Here is a 16,965-nt window from a genome sequence, read left to right on the forward strand (position 1 = left end):
CGATATTAAAAACATAAAACGCTTGATTTTATTTAATTTATTACTAATTTAATTATTATATATTTTTTCACGAATCCATTTGTCCATACTACTGTATATAATTTATGACAGTCGCTTACAAGCTTTTTTAATTTAAATATAAAAAAATATAATATTACAGCTAGTCTTAAATATTTCCATAAAAATGATGAATATCTGAATTAATTTTAATTATTATAGAAGCTAACTGATTGTGTTTACCATACAGACAATACATGACATCCAATTGATTGCCTATGTACACGTCAATCGGACGCTTTGATTGCTTCGAAGCGTCCGCTGTGTCTAGTCAGCCCACGGGCGACTCGGCCAAATTCATCGGCCCATTGGCTAATTGATTGTAAATCTGGCTAAATCCCTCAGGGTCGCCGCGGGGCGGGCGTGTGTAGTACAGGGCCGGTCCCTTCGACATTTGCATAACGTCACGTCGGACTTTGGGGCTTTTTCTCAATAAGCGCCCTTTATTGCCCACCCGCTGACGAACGCTAATAATCCTAACTATATCGGATAATCTCCGACAATGTCGGCCCTGTTTTAATAACGCATGTGTGTATGTTTGTGTTGAAATAGAAATTAGATACGGCACATTCCACATTAAAAATGTCGTCGATGAGCAAATATTTGCGAACTCGAAGATGATTTTATGTCCTGTTTAATATTCATGTTGTGTTGGATTTGTATAAAAATATATTATGGTAATGTATGGTTTTATATAAGGTTAATTGAATTATAAGACGCAGATTTAGATATATTAGTATTCATTAATATTTTTTTAATTATTAAATTTTATTTATAATCAAAATACAATCCATGTGCATCCTATATAATAAAGAGCAAATTTCACAATATTTATTTTAAATATAATTTTAAAATTATGGAAGCAAAAAATTACCTAGCTAACTACTAAGTAATGAGCCATCAGTGAGTATTTCACAAATTTATAAGCTATTATGCACGATCTAGTTAAATTTTATTTTATTTTTGTATTCATGAGACTAGAAAAATCTAGGAAACTCTTATCTGCGATGATCGACCGGAATTAAAATAAATTAAAATCACTGATTTCGATCTTCTAGGTGTGATAAAAATTGAAACACACTAGAATCCATATATAATTCAAACCCTTTTTTTCTTTTAGATATTAATCACTGGTCAATCATGATTGATTAAATAATTAAGAATAATCGATCAAACGCATTCGCCACGTTAATATAATAAATTTTAAATTTAACATTTAGCTTATAAAACACCTGTTTTAAGCCATTAATTAATGTCTAATAAATAAGCCACGTAGCGAAAATTTTTTTTATAAAAAAAAACAACCGCTGGAAGTTATACCAAAATAATTTATTTTATTGTCTATTTTAGACCAGATGATCATAAAAATATTATATATATAAAAACATAAAATTGGGAAACGCTGTGATTCGTAATCATTGAAATCTGATATGATATAAGAATTCAATACCTCGTGTTTAATCTGTAAGTGAGAGAATATTTATTTAGAACAGTACCATAAAAATCCCTTCACTATTCTTTTATTTCTTGCCCCACATATTTTCACATATTTGTTTAATTATTTAACGAATTAAATCTATATTTAAAAATAGAAACAATAAATAATAAAATAAAGTATAGCTTGTATATATAAAATAAGGCAAAAGTGAAACAAAATAGTTGATTTATATTTTTTTAAATCCTATTTTATAGATACAAATTTTCAAAAATCAAAAGTCTAGAAATATGATTTACAATATATGTTTAAAAATAGCTTTTGTTTATTAAACAGAATAATACAATTGCCTAATTTATTTTATAATATAAAAAAAAAATGATTTTTCTGACATGTTATGTTAAAAAAGTTTTTTATATATAATAACGCCACCTAGCGATAAATAGCAAAACTTACGATATAATAAATAATTTATCCAAGCTTCAAATCATTCACGGTACGCTATTTGCCGTTCTACTTTTTTGTTAGTTCCGCTATTCGCCGCCAGAGCCACTGTGGCCCCGTCGTTTCCTAACAAGGGGAACACCGTGCAACGTCGGTTTTGGAGAGCGAACCTCGGGGCTTGAAAAAACACAAAGGCGTGGTTTGAAGCTTCTCTTTTAAAAAGGGGGAACGAAAGAAGGGCGGTGTTCGCTGCGAGTGAGAGCGAGATGACGCTATAGCGCGCGCTGTGCGCCAGGGAGCGAATGGAAAAAATGAGTCAGTAGAGGCGCGGTTATGGCGCGCATGAGCCGCGCGGTACTCGCGAGCTATGGCGTACAGTCGGCCAGTAGTAGTCAGTAGTGCGGCGGCGTCGCGGCGCACCGTGAGGTTGCGCACGTGGTACGAACGACGATAAGGCTACCCCAAAAAAGTTTTTTTATTTTTAGAAAATCACAAAGACAGTGTAAAGAATGATTATTTATATCTATATAAACACACTTGCAGTGAATAGTGAATCACATAAAAAACAATACATAAATATGTGCAATAAAACTTTAATTTAGAACTATATACATACAACAATACCAGTGAATTTATATTGATAAAAATAGTTAACTAATCGTATCACCTCGTGGTGTTGTTAGCTTGCATACATTAGTTTTTTATATATTCAAATGCGGCGGATCTCGCAGGACCCCTGTGTTTTATCCTTCCATTATTCTATTATGCTCTCAAAAAAACGCAGTTGCAGCGGATGCTCTCGATTGCATTCCCAAATGTTCTCAAATATATTTTGTAATAATAACATTTATTATGCTATTTAAATGTTCTTTGATTTCATTGTGTCATTGTTATAATAACATAAATGTATTGTGTTACAAAAGAACCACAACAATGGACCGCTTTTTTATTATAAAATAAAATAAACGTCAACGTTAATTCGTAAGATTAAAAAAACGTGACACATTATTTTATATCAATTTGCTGTAACAATAATGAAAATACGTGATTTCAAAATGCCTAATATTTGTTTTTGTAAATTTGATTATTAAATATTATTGTGACGCTTTCATGATTTTCTAAAATGTAAAAATAAATGTGTTTCAGTCAATTTAAAAATAGTGAAAATAAATGATTTTAATTATAAAAATAAATTTATTTGTTGATTAAAATTGTAAGTGCGCCATGTTAATTATTGTTGCAAATTTTTTTTAAATGAAACTGATTATTTTTAAATGCGTAGTTATTTGTTTGCATAAAATTTTCTTCTATCATTTAAAATATGTAGTTCTTCAAATATATCACATCACGGCTCATTAGTGTAAAAAAACAATTATTTATAGAACTGTATTTTTAATTAAAATAATATTTATGTTTTAGGATCAAAGTTCAAATTATTTAAATAACGTATGTAAAAATCAGTTCTTATATGTAATATCAATTTTTTTATATTTACATTATAACTTGAAAACATAAATCTTCTTAAATTATAAAACTCTTATAGATGATAAAAAACCTAATTTTCGTGTTTAGCTTAAAATTATAGTTCTTCAAAAAAACCGCTTCTTAAAAATCGAAATAAAAATTAATAAAGCACTGCGATTTATTAGTCAGATATTTTGAACACAGATTGCAAAAATATATTTTAAAGCATTGAAATACAACATAAATAAAAAACGCGATCGGCGTTTTTTATGATGTTTTTTTCGATGTATCTTTATTTTGTATAACAATAAAAAAACTGACGATAATTCGCGTAGATGAGTCATTTTATAGCCATTTTTACTTCGTTTTAAAACAACAAATATGTTATTTAAATTATTTAATCCTATGTTACCGTTTTTAAGATCGTCCCATTTTAAAAACGTGTTTTGATAGATTATTTTCATGTTTCTTTCACTACATCCTTCGACGTTTTTATGTATTGCAAATTTAAAGTTTAATAATAATTCTAAAACTTATTTATAATTTTAAAAAGTATTAGTTTAATTTAACTTAAAACTTTAATAGTAAAATATATTATAATACATACATATCCTTTCAGACATTTTCAGTAATTATTAATATGAAACTATGTGTTTTTACTATACGGTAGTTTATTTAGTTCCCAAGTCAAATCTAGTATAATAACCACAATTTAAATCATATATAAAAATTTTGACCATCAAGATTTTTTAAATAGATTTTGATCAAAATATCTCGTATCGCAATTCCTAATCCCCTTATTAGTAACAAATAATTTTCGCACACATGAATCTGCTTAATTCTTTTGATCAGTGCCGGGAAGATTTTTAGATAGATCATGCAGTATTATATAGCTCAAGATGCAGCAAAAAATTCAATACAGTTTCGTTGCAAAATAGCAAAAAATCAACATTATTTAATATGTCTTTGTGAACACTATTTTTAATTAGTTAAAAGTTTTTCTAAAGTCACAAGTATTCATATCTAAGCAAAGTTTATTAAGCCGGTATTTAAAAATGGCGGCTATTTAAAATAATAATAATATATAAATCCATTATTAAAAATCTTAGAGAAAAAAATTAACCCGTGAAATATTTTTTAACTGATTTTAGAATAAAGTTATAAATAAAAAAAACTAAGCTTATAAATATTTTAGCTAGCTTCAATAGCTAACTAATTCCACTTTATTGTTCAATTTTATTTATTTTTTGAGATATTAAACTTACATATTTCTCGGATAAGTTCAATTGTCAGTTTGAACCATTAAATTGTTACAAAAAGATGGGAATCGTAGAAATGAAAATAAAGAGGTTAAAATTAACTAATATATAACAAATTTTGAAATCAAATTAAAAAAAACGTTTCTGAAAAATTTACTTATAAATATCTCGGATTACTTCTAATCCACCATCTTGACATATGTTTTTTGCGATATTGAACTTTCATATTTCTCTGTAAATTCAATTGCCAGTTAAAAAATCAACTAGATTGCTACAAAAATTTAAGAATTCAACTCCGTTACAAAAAATCATAGAGAATATAGTCATGAGATTATAAATTTTTTTTTAATAAAATTACAAAATAAAATTTTTTTCTAAGAAATTGAGCTTATAAATATCTCGAATATCTTCTAATCCACTATCTTTGTTTCGAGATATTGAACTTATGTATTTTTCAGAAAAGTTTAAAAATCATACAGAAGAATGTAAATAGTTCAAAATTAATCTATAATCAGCTTTGAAATAAAATTTGAAAAGAAATAAACTTCTCTGAGAAATTGAGCTTATAAATATATCAGATAACTTCAATAGCTGATGTAACCCACTATTTTGTTTCAAAAGTAAAAAGTTTTAACTCCGTTAAAAACAATATCTGTATACATTTTTACACACATAAATCTACCCGATCCTTGCAGCTTTTGCCAGGTGGATTTATTTGTTTCCAATAGATATATAAATATATTGGTAGATCAGTTAATTTACAACCTCCAGATCCGATGACAAGAAGTCGTATTTGTCCAAGACTACCGTGAGTTTCGTATTTGATATGTTTATTGCTAATCCTGATAAATTACTAGTTTTCATGACTCCAGTGCTCACTGTATACGAGTTTATGCTGCTTCAGCTAAATCATTTTCTGCTTTAGGAATTAGGGATCTCAAAATATATCAAATATTAAATTTAATGGCAGTTTTATTTTCTTATTTATAATAAAAAAACGTGCTCTTTACTATGGAACGCAACCGTAATGGCACCGCCGTAATGTGGCGGCGCGTGACGTATGCACGCATCGCTTTGCGTCGCGCGCGCACCGCTCGCGCGCATCGCTTCGTCCCTCTCTAATCGCGCGACAAGTGCGCCGCCGGACAGACCGCTCCTCCTCTCTCCGTCCCGCTCGGTCGTTGAGGGAGCGAGCGAGACGGCGCGCGGGTGTCGGCTCGGACTGCGTCGGCGCCGCTCGGCCGCTGTCGGGCCGGCTCGCCCCCCACCGCTTTGCGCTTTTCCCGTGTGTGCGTGCCGCGGACCGCTCTTTCGTGTATTGGCCGCTGCGGCGTCGGCATCGCGCCACGGGGAGGGGATAGGTGTTGCCAGTGCAGTGTTTCGGATTCCCGTGCGCACACCTGTTCCGCTCGGCGGCCACGTCGGCCATACGTCGGCGAGGCGCGGGAAAATACCACTCAACATCAACGCTACTCAATCGAAGACATCATAGTCGACACGTGAGTTGCAACAATTTATTTTTATATATAATTTTTTTTTAAAGTTTATTAGAAAAAAAAATTGACACGTGTACATGTATGTAGTACGCATCGGTGATACACTACACACACATACGCGCGTACGCATACGTGAGCGGCCACACCCCGAATTTTCGTCCAGCGTCCGAGCGCTTGTCAAACTGTGACGCCGCGATTAAATAGTATTTTTTTGCATTTTTTTTTACAATTTTACGATCGGCTCGAATATGCGTTAGTTAACCCTTTCAGTGCCGAAATAATTTATTATGAAATAAAACTTTTCCATTTCTTAAAAGTTAGTAACGCAATTTGTGTAACAAGTAAGCATGATTTTTGCTATAAATCATTTTTAAACTGACGATAAACGTGATCAGCGCGCTTAAAAGTAGCCTGAGTTTGGAACTTATTAGACTCAACTTTTTGGGTGATATCTAACTTCTGAATATTATATATAAAATATTAACAATATGGAAATTAAACGACTGAAATAAAATATATAATGAGAAAATATTCTTATCGGATAAGTTTTTTGAAAACATGTTAAATTAGGTTGTTAATGTATAGTTTTATAGAATTTTTAATATATTTGAGTGAATTTATAATATAATATAGTTGTATTGAATTTATAATATATAAATTATAAATAACATTAAAAAGTATATTATAACAACTCTAAAAGTGAAAACTTGATATAAATGACAATAAAACCTTGTAGTAACTTATATAGTATAAATATATTTATCTTCTGTTATTTTTACTCATACGCTGAAAATATATTTAATAATATAATACAGATTACAAATCAAGTGCTATTATAAAGTATATATATTATCTACTAATGTCTTTTTTGTCAACTTGACAGAATCTCCTGCTTTTCACACATACGTTAAAAATATCAAATATAATAATAATATTACACTACAATGTATAAGTTGTCATATCCTCTAATAAAAACTAGTGACATATTTATATTATAGTATTTGTACAAAAAACATTGAAAATAAATAATGTTATATTGTAATATTTGAGAATAATACAAAAGACATATCAATAGTTTTTATAAAGTATATTTTCACATTTATATTGAAAATAAATATAATACCCAAAACACATTACATATTCATAATAGCCTAAATTATATGTAAACTCTACATTTGAAAATTTTATAAAAACTATAAATAAAGTTATTGTAAAAATCTGCAATTTTTATCTACTATTTTTACTGAAATATCAATTATTAAATCATTAAAATAAAGTAATTTTAAAATTGTACCAACTGTTTTTACTGATTATTTAAAATAAAGTGTTAATTGTCTTGCTCCGTAGACAATAAATGTTTCACTTTAACCCATTGCAATATACAACAACTTTATTGCTTCTTTTTGAAGCCTTTTTCGATTTGATTGCCTTAATTAAATGTAAGCTCCATCATTGCAAATTTTATAGAAACTACTAAAAATTATATGACTCATTTATAAAATCATTAAAATAAAATAATTTTAAAATCGTACCAGCTGTTTTACCTGATTAATTAAAATAATACCTTAAGTGTTTATTGTCTTACTCCATAGTCAATCAATATACATGAAGTATAAAATATGTGTTAGTTTACTTGAATCCATAGCAATATACAATAGCTTAATTACTTCTTTTTGAAGCCATTTCAGATTTATCTATACAGTGTATAAATATTATTTAGAAATACAAAAATATATTTTCCATGCCTCTTTAATGTACTTAATAAAATAATTTTCAGAAGCAAGATTACATAATTTTAAAATAACTCTCTGAGTATCAAAATGGAGGCAAAGTTATAATATTAAGTAACTTAAACCCAAAAATTAAATTAGTCCGTGTACAATGAAAACTGATTTTTAATGTAAAATTCATATTAGTGGTGTAGTCATATTTAAAATTTTCATTTTTTTAATATGGTAATATTCGCAAGTGACGGGTAAAGGGTTAATTGGTATTGGTACTGCAATACTGTTTTAAATTAAATTTCTATCACTAAACGCGTTCGACTCGCTCAAATGAGTTCGATTGATTCGGTTGACATTGACGTTTTATTACACACACAACAGCCGATAAACTTTAAATGTCGAAATGACATTCTCATCTCCTGGACTATGACTCTCGGTGTCATTCATTACGCTTTCTTCTCCGCATGCTCACAATAGGCCGTTCACCGAGAGCTGATAAGAATCCGCTCAACTTCTCCCCGTGTTTGTGTGACATTTGATGATGATAACATACACACACATCTATTTTATCATTAAATTTATTTAAAAAAATGTGGTGCCACTCTGATATATAGATTTTATGGTCGCTAAAGTCTTGCGACACGAAAGACTTTGAATTTGGAATCGATCCAAAAATCACAACTGCTTCGACGAGCGGATTAAATAAAACAAACATATTTTATTTGTTTTTATTGTAAATTAATTTACTATAAAATAAATATAGATTGTAAATCGATTATATTAGTGAATCATGTTTCAGATATTATATAGTAGAATATTATTAAATTACTGCATTATTTAAAATATTAAAATGATCACGAACAGCCACTGTCGCTGTAACGTCGCTTGAAGCAGTAGTGCGTTCGCAATCGCAAGTCTCATTTAATTCGTTCTTTAATTATTTTTTCGGTCGGTCAAGGGTTATCTTGGCTCTTTCTTTTTCATTCTGCTTTGTCCACTTTCTATTTGAGTGTTTCGCGGGTTATCGACAGTGTCACCTTTGTCCGATAGAGTGGCATCAATCGGCTTTCTTCTCTCGGTTTTGTGTCAGTGTTTGTTAGATAAAAGCACTCAAAGAAAATGATTGTGTTTTATTTTATTACAGGCAATAAAATACAGGATTGCGCAGCGCGCGCTGATGAAAGTGTATCTTTCGATTTAATTTTCGCTTTATTGTATTGTAGAGAAAAAATATAAAATTGAATTAAGCTGTAATCCAGCAATTTGTCGTGTGATTCAGTGACTTTATAATATGCGGTGCTCGACCGGAAGTGGTTAAAGCCATAATTTAATATATGTTAAAAAGTGAACTTGGCACCATATGGTCGAAACGCGACACTTTTCAGCGATAAATTTGCGAATGGTCAGGCGTGTCGGGCAGCGGGCAAAAGCGCACGATATCTTATTACTCGGATATTAGATCTCACTACAAAGTCGCAGACTTGAGACATTTAATCGCTTTTGACTAAGTAGCTCGAATAAAACAATGTCGTATTACAGCAGTTTTTTAATTGTTTTTTTTGCGGCAGGCGGCTCTTTTTGAACGTCTCACACAATTCAATTAAAAAAAAATTCTCATTTGATAAATTTAAAAGCGATACCGTTAAATACATTGCTGTGTTGTTATTAATAATAATCATAAAGTTACTAAATTTATATGTATTCATATTCACATCGATGGCACAATATGCAAATTATATAGACGCCTGGCGATCGCGAGCGCATTCACTTTCATTCAAACGAATTAGTCGACACTAATACAAAGCGATGGGCGAAAAGAAATTCTTCTTTGTATATACATGCATAGATATGTGTGTATTTTTAAAGCGGCACGGATAGAGTTGACAGTGACGGCGCGTGATTTATTACGAGTATAATGACCCTATGGATAAATACGAAATAACGCAATGTAAATTAGTTTTGTACCGCTACTCTATGTCATCAGTTGTATATTGTTTGACCGACTTGCACAAATATGATTCATGGTTCACCCCATGGATCTATAATATTTCCATGAGACGAATCATATTTAGTATGTCAGATAATTTGCTCCATTATCAGATGATTTGTCTATTCCATATTTGCAATATTCAGACTCAGTTATTTGCCCATCAGGGATATGTTAATCCAGAACAATATGCATGCCCCATGATAAGATTCAAACAAAGCTGACCGCAAGTATCAAATCGGCGTTTAACTAGGTCAGTCGTTCCATCTCCACCTCATTTCACCCCTGGGCGATTAATTAAATACAGAAAAAAGCACACAGTCGTCGTTGGGGCGTTTTCACAACTGCCACGGGTAATTGCCGGGGCGAAGACACCTGTAGCTAATTCTGTAGATTGTGCGCGCGCTGTTGTAGAAACGCACCACGTTGCATGTGTGTTTGTATGTATGCAACTCTGTTCGTTTTATTTTCACATATTTTCTATGGGGCAAGCATATTTCTGGCACTGAGCCACCATCGTAACGAAGCGCACGTTGCTTGGCTGCCATTCTGGCGTTTTAATCTCATAAAATATAGAGAAAATAGAAGCGACTCCGAAAAACACGTGTGTCCAAGCGTTTTTTTGTACGTTAAATCACTTTTTATCAGCACAAAACATGTATGATTTATTTTGATAACAATGTCGTCACTTTATATCATTCTTATTAGTATTCGCCAGAAATTTAGGAGGGCAAGTGGACACATGCATGTAATTTAATGAAATACTATGAATTTTAATGAAATCAAAATATTAAAAAAACGAACACTGACTGGCCAACTTTTGCCCCCTCCCCCCCTCCCACTTGGATAAATTTATAATGATTCTAAACCAAAAATTCCTTTAAAAAATATTAAAAAAACAAATCATATTAGAATACATTTTCACCGGTAGATATATATTTTTACTAGTGAAAATATAATTTTGCACGTGCTAGTTAAAGTATATGATTTCAACTTTTCCATACATAGTTATATATTTACATGCGATGATTAATGCGTATTTTTCGAGACGTCACTATCTAACGTCGCGCTGATAGCTATCCTTACCGATATTATTACGGACTTCTGATATGAAAGTATTGGTCAAAGGTTATTCAAACCGAATTTTGGTCAATAGGAGAGCGCAAAAAACAATTATCACTTCTCAGAAGGCAAAAATTCACGTCAAAAGCAATAAAATCGTGTCGGCGCCGTCGCAGTGGGAACGCTCGGTAACGAGCGTTCTCACTGCGATGGCGACGTTACGATTTTATTGCTTTTGACGTGGATTTTTGCCTTCTGAGAAGGGATAATTGTTTTTTGCGCTTTCCTATTGGTCAAAATTCGGTTTAGATATGCTCCATCAAGTCATTTGCGTCTAAAATGCAACTGAAAATAAGATGAACAATTATGATAACAATGTGTTTTATTGATATTTATTAAAATTTAGTATCAATCGAATCATAAATGCCATCCATATTTCAAACACAAAGTTATTGATCTTTCTTCATATAGAGATTCTCTCCTATTCGTCCAATATATAGTATGAACTCCCCCTCGTATACATACCCCAACGATTTCTGCTGATTGGTTCAAATTACACAATACACCCTTCATATTCGGTTGATTTACCCAACTATCCATAAACTGCCTTTATTGCGAATTGCCAATACAAACAAACACATTATCAATAACATTATTTACCTCTAGACACCCACGTTCTTTTCAATTCAATTATTAAAAACATTTTTTTTCAGTAAAATAAAATTGCCCACTACATACTTGTAATTGATTTTTAAACCCTCTTCGCTAACCCCCTAATACGAACCCTTATTAGAGAAATTCAATATGGGTAACGCTTATACGATTTTTGGCATAAAAAATATTTTTTATACTCGATTCGTTATAGTGATCCCACTCGAAATTTATTAGTATGGACCGAAAGGTTATCTCGATCCCCAGGTACGGTCCTTAAATCTTGATTTATCTAGCGGGCGTAGAACAGGTAAATGGTCACAGGTATGCCCGGTCAGAGAATATCCTATAAAAATTCTTTTGGTGTTTTTTATTTTTATTTTATATGGAAATGATTCATACAAAAAACGATAATGGAAGTATGTTGTAAGAAAATTTACTTGGAACTCAAACCGCAATGTCCTGCCCCCAAATACCGCAATGATAAGGATATAATAATAAAAAATGATAAAGTGATTTTTATATTATCGTGTGTGTGTTTGTTTTTTTTTTTTTTGTACAAAACGTTATAAATACGGTTCTTTCATGCTGCAGAGCACAATGGGCAAAAAAGGGGAAAAAGGCACAAATGGCACAGTCAATTGCAGACAGGTATAAAAAAGCGTTCCTTTGTCAGATCCGCGTGCTTGCTGCAGTTTTTTGCAATATTTAAGCAAGTGTTGCTTTTTTTTGTCGGCCGACGAAACAGGTTGGATTCGTAAAAGATTCCGTTTCGAAGCAGTTAGGAGAGTTCGTTGGTTCGATTGAACCGATTCACACGTTCGTTAACGGTTCGCTTTGATGTGCTTCGACAATGACTTGTAAAGGCCAAGCTTGGGTGAGCAACAGGCAAAGAAGTGGTGCAATGACAAAAAAATAACATGAATAGCAAAAAAGCACAAAATAAAAAACCTGTTGTTGTTGTTATTCCCTTTGGAGTGTAGCTTATAGTTGGCCAGGTAAAGGGATTTTTAGAGTCAAGCAAATTTGTCACGTGTCAAACGGAGCGACAAAAAGTTCCACAATGAAACTCCAATTAGTTTTTTGTTAAAATATTTACATATATTGACTACAGTAATTAATCAAGTTGAGCATATATTATTATACAAATATATCACTAATAAAATAGTTAATACAAAATTAAAAAAGAACGAATATATGATATTACATACCTTGCCGCTTTGACGTTAATGTATTCCGCTTTTAACGCTTTTACACTTTTTTATTATTTATTCAAATTTTATAACTAGAAAAACTCTTAAATAGTTTTTGCGATTTTGCAAGCATGCAATTTAAACATGCATTTACAATAATATATAAAAATATGTTAATTTATGTCGGTTCCTCACTGTCGTGAGGTACCGCAGCTAATTAAATATAAATATCAGTACTCTTTAAGTTTTAGATTAAATGGCTTTAAATGCAAATATACTCGCATTATTCCGACACATATGCTATAAAAATCAACAAATGTGTAATTGTAATATTTTTTCGTTAGACAAACGCGTTTTTTATTGTAACAAATCACTACAAGTAAAAATAAATTGCTTTTATGTCAAATTCATTAATTTTTAAATTCCCAGATCACCCTTTTTTATAGGAAATGCTCGGATGTTCCATCTAGCTTGGAATGCAATAAATTATTTAGATCATGTTTATCTTTAGACGTTTTTTTTATGAAATTACTTTCACTAAAATATCAAAATGGCGCTTTTATAATAATGTGATATTGTTCATTAATTTACAAAGTCCGTATAAGTAAAATAATATAGAGTACATATATTAGATTTATCTTCCAATGATCATATTTGCATTCATGCGATATAACCATTATTACAACTATCGAACGTCTGTTTGTTTGCTCTAAGGCATATGATAAATGAATCGAGTATCAATCATTCCGATGTCAACTAGTTTCCTTTTGAAGTTTTCTTTGTTCTTACTACATTATATATATGTAAATAAATATATATATATACATGCACACACAACTACACCTTCTCCATCTGCATATATGAAATACAAACACCACAGCGAACGCTAAAAAAAGCTTTTAGTGACTTGGCTGAATGGTATGAAGGAAAAAATGATCACAGATGACTAGCATGCACGCTCGGTAGTTATATTATCGTCAGTTGCATCATCGCGTTTTACTTGTGAATAATTGTGAATGCAATGGCGTTTAATTATAATTATTACGTAGCGCTCGTGACTGGTTTGCGATTTAACGACATTTAAACAGTTAATTGTCGGCGACTATTAACACTGTTTGCATTGGTACATTTAACCCTTTTGGTACCACGTTCAATTATATTATTGTTCCACGAAATTTTTACAGAGAAAAACTAGCGACCAAATGTCACATAAGTCCAACGGACGTGCACGCCTCATAGCACAAGTCCAACAATGAGCCATAAAATTTTATTAGCGATTTGACGCGAGATTTTCGTTGCGCTCAAAGGTATTCATGCATACGTACGCCGCTTACACGTGTGTATTTATTTTTTGCTGGCCTTTAAAAAGCGTCTTGGTCTCATACGTGACCGTAAACCGAGAAAAAAATATATATATTAACACCGTAGCATATGGAGAACAATGCCCGAGAGAGTTAATGTCCCAACTGAGCCACCGGAGTATCGGCCCAAAACAATATCATAGTTAGGTTATCAAAATCACGACCGGTTGTTATTGTTTCCTCTCACTCTGCACTTCAACAACAACAACAACACGACGCCGAATCACGACCGGTTCTGCAACAAATTCGCATTTTTGCTACCTCCGCGCTTTGCACGCGGACGCATTCGGCCGAGTTCGGACCCAATTTTGGGAATTTGAACGATCCTAAATTTGGAGGATCAGAAATGAAACGGTCCAATGACCCTTAGTTCTTGAAATAAACCAATTTAAACTTTTCATTATTTTGTCAATGCTAAGCGTAAGAACAAGCTTCTTGATTGCAGCCACAAAAAAACAGTTTTTCGATCCGTAATAAAAGCTTATCAAAACTATTTGTTACTTAGTTTATTGAATGAATAACGTATTGCGTTTCACTTTTTTTTTGTATTATTCACGTCACCACTTGGCCGCATTTTGCCTGTACATAAAGACATTGCCAAACCGAAACAAGTTGATTAAAATTACTTTTGATCGATTCATATAGTGATAATACTATTTTAAACATAATAAACATGCTATCTTACAGTTTTATGATCTCTAAAATAGATGTTTTTAAAATAAAAATTTTTCTCAAAATTTTCTGTTCTTCTTTTTTGTATGTTTGTGCACGATTATCTCTAGTACGCATTATCCAATCATTTTAAAGTTTTTTTTATATGTTGAGTGTATTTTTGGAAAAGGTTTTTAAGTATCAATCCTTACGCGTATAGTTAAAAAAAGCTATAATTTTGCATTTTTTAGATAGAATGACAACGAGTTTAATGATTTATATCTCACTTCTGATTTTAGTATTCAATGAACGCTGCTTTTGCTTATTCATCTCAAATGACTGCAATAATAAAACACATATTTTAGATATGCATTTATTTTTTATTATGCATAAAAATCATAAGACGCATGATTATTTTTTTGTCTTTATAAAATAAAAAAATAGTTAATTAGCGCATCGAATGCAAAATACAATCGAGTGCTTCCTTTATTACATGTTATTCATTCCGTTGCATAATCAACGGTAATGTGTGTTTTTAACCCCGCGCAGGAAGCAGAGGGTTGGCCGAGTTAATTTCCGAGTTTCGGGCCCATCGACACGCAACGCCACACGACATGTAACCATCATACACCACACGTTCCGTTCAATGAAATCAGTTGCTAATAATTATTAGCAACTGACGAAACGCGATTATAATTGTCTTGTTGCATTTTCACGTGCGAACGGGATCGAAAATTATACGCTATGAACGAAACGCATCGACATTCTTCTCGGCTAATGAGACTTTTCGAAATTCTCAGTTAAAATACATATTTTTTTATTATGATTGGGACACGCAACGGTCGCTAATGATTCACGAATTGCAATATCACGAAGTGCACGAATTCTTTCGCCGAAAATTTGCGACGTGCATATGAAGAAAGCGACGTTTACTTCAAAAGTTCATAAAAAAAATATGAATCTTGACTGATTCAAAATCTAAATGTATGTATAATAGTATGAGGAAATTCATTTTCTAAGCACGCCATTCTTTTGCAATGCTTTTTCAACATCAAAAATCGCAATTTGCACGTCGCTAACGTTATCGGATGTATTTTTTTCTTTCAATTGAAAACTCGTCCGCTGATGCACTTTTCGCATGCGCTTTAACTGCGGCCCGCTATTAAATCACGCTTAATCCATTAATGGGGGGTCGTTGAGAAATCGCTTGGCTTGGCGGCACATAGAATTAAATTATGCAGTTTTTGCAATTTTTTTTTCATTGCACGTACAAAGTGGGAAAATGCTCTGATGCATTTTTAATGCGCAACTACCGCTGTGTGTAGGAAAGTGCATTTTTATTATCACCCAATGCAAATTTTGGCCTTTCGTGTTGAAAAATCGACATACCGACACATTTGCGTATAATTCCAAGGCGCCGCGACGTGAGTTGAAAATTTACGTTATTTGGGTACATAATTATACGCACATATAACAGATTCTTAAATTAATTTATTATAAAAAAAAAAAAAAATAGGCCGAGAAACACTCGTTCAGTTCTGACAAAAATTTTAGTGAACGTCTATAAGATCATTTTTTTTAAATATATTTTTTAAAAAAAGTATAAATAAATCTGATTACTTTTAAACACAGAAAATTCGCAATATATTTAAACGCACATAACAATATTTTTTTATAATAAAAGTTTGAGATCCTCAATCTGATAAATATTTCAGTATTAAGATGAAAAATTAGATATACTACAATTCATTTCTGGTTCTAACTATGGACTTCGTCTACACTTTTTCAACCCTTTAAAATGTATAATTATGGAGTGAGAATTTAATTATAAATATTAAAAAAATTATTTAATTTTTATTTAAATTTTATTTAAATATTAATATTGCGATACACTTTTACATACTATATACTTGTTACATATACACCGAAATCTGATGCTATTATTAAAGTATTATTAATACAATGCAAAATAATGCATTTTATTAACACAATGCAAATAAACTAATTTTTATTTTTATTTTGTTGCAGAATTGAACCATAATAATTTGACGTCATACAAACCGAATTGAAGGTGAGAATTTATTTTAAATTTATTTAATAAAATAATATAATGGTTCAGAACTTGGCTAAGTCTATACAAATGCCATACATTTGCACCGTGAGGTTGGATAGTCCGTGGCG

The 16,965-nt window shown here is 31.5% G+C and overlaps 1 long non-coding RNA gene across 3 annotated transcripts in view; it reads left to right on the forward strand.

Moving 5' to 3' along the window:
* Nucleotides 1-2,254: 2,254 nt before the first annotated feature.
* The window catches only part of LOC148237546 (uncharacterized), a 105,554-nt gene continuing 90,843 nt past the window's right edge, over nt 2,255-16,965 (forward strand). For 2 of the 3 annotated variants that reach the window (XR_015812660.1, XR_015812658.1), the window contains exons 1-2: nt 2,255-6,158; nt 16,813-16,855. This is a non-coding gene — a long non-coding RNA (uncharacterized LOC148237546). The remainder of the gene's footprint in view (nt 6,159-16,812; nt 16,856-16,965) is intronic. The other variant, XR_015812659.1, reaches the window with a different exon arrangement.

This window comes from Plectrocnemia conspersa, unplaced genomic scaffold (genome assembly GCF_051122295.1).
Source record: "Plectrocnemia conspersa isolate PC_06_02 unplaced genomic scaffold, ASM5112229v1 ptg000002l, whole genome shotgun sequence".
NCBI lineage: Eukaryota > Metazoa > Arthropoda > Insecta > Trichoptera > Polycentropodidae > Plectrocnemia > Plectrocnemia conspersa.